Below are 309 nucleotides of genomic sequence, written 5' to 3' on the forward strand. Positions count from 1 at the left end.
CAAGAACAAAAGAAAGAACACCAAACTTAAAATTTTTAGAAAACCAAGATAAATTTTCGAAAATTAAAGAAAGATCAACAAGAAAACACCAAACTTAAAGTTTGGCACAAGATTAAATCAAGAAAAATTATTTTAAAAAAAAAATTAAAAAGAAGATGCCCAATTGCCAAGAACATAGTCCAACGCTCTAGCCAATTGGGAGTAAATGTAACACTTGTTCTAAATAGCTATATTCCTTTTGGAAGATTAATGCTTTAAAAAGAACACAAGTGAAACAAGAAAAGACACAGAACAAGAAAAATTAAAGAT

Source organism: Arachis duranensis, chromosome 9, assembly GCF_000817695.3.
Source record: "Arachis duranensis cultivar V14167 chromosome 9, aradu.V14167.gnm2.J7QH, whole genome shotgun sequence".
Taxonomy (NCBI): Eukaryota; Viridiplantae; Streptophyta; class Magnoliopsida; order Fabales; family Fabaceae; genus Arachis; species Arachis duranensis.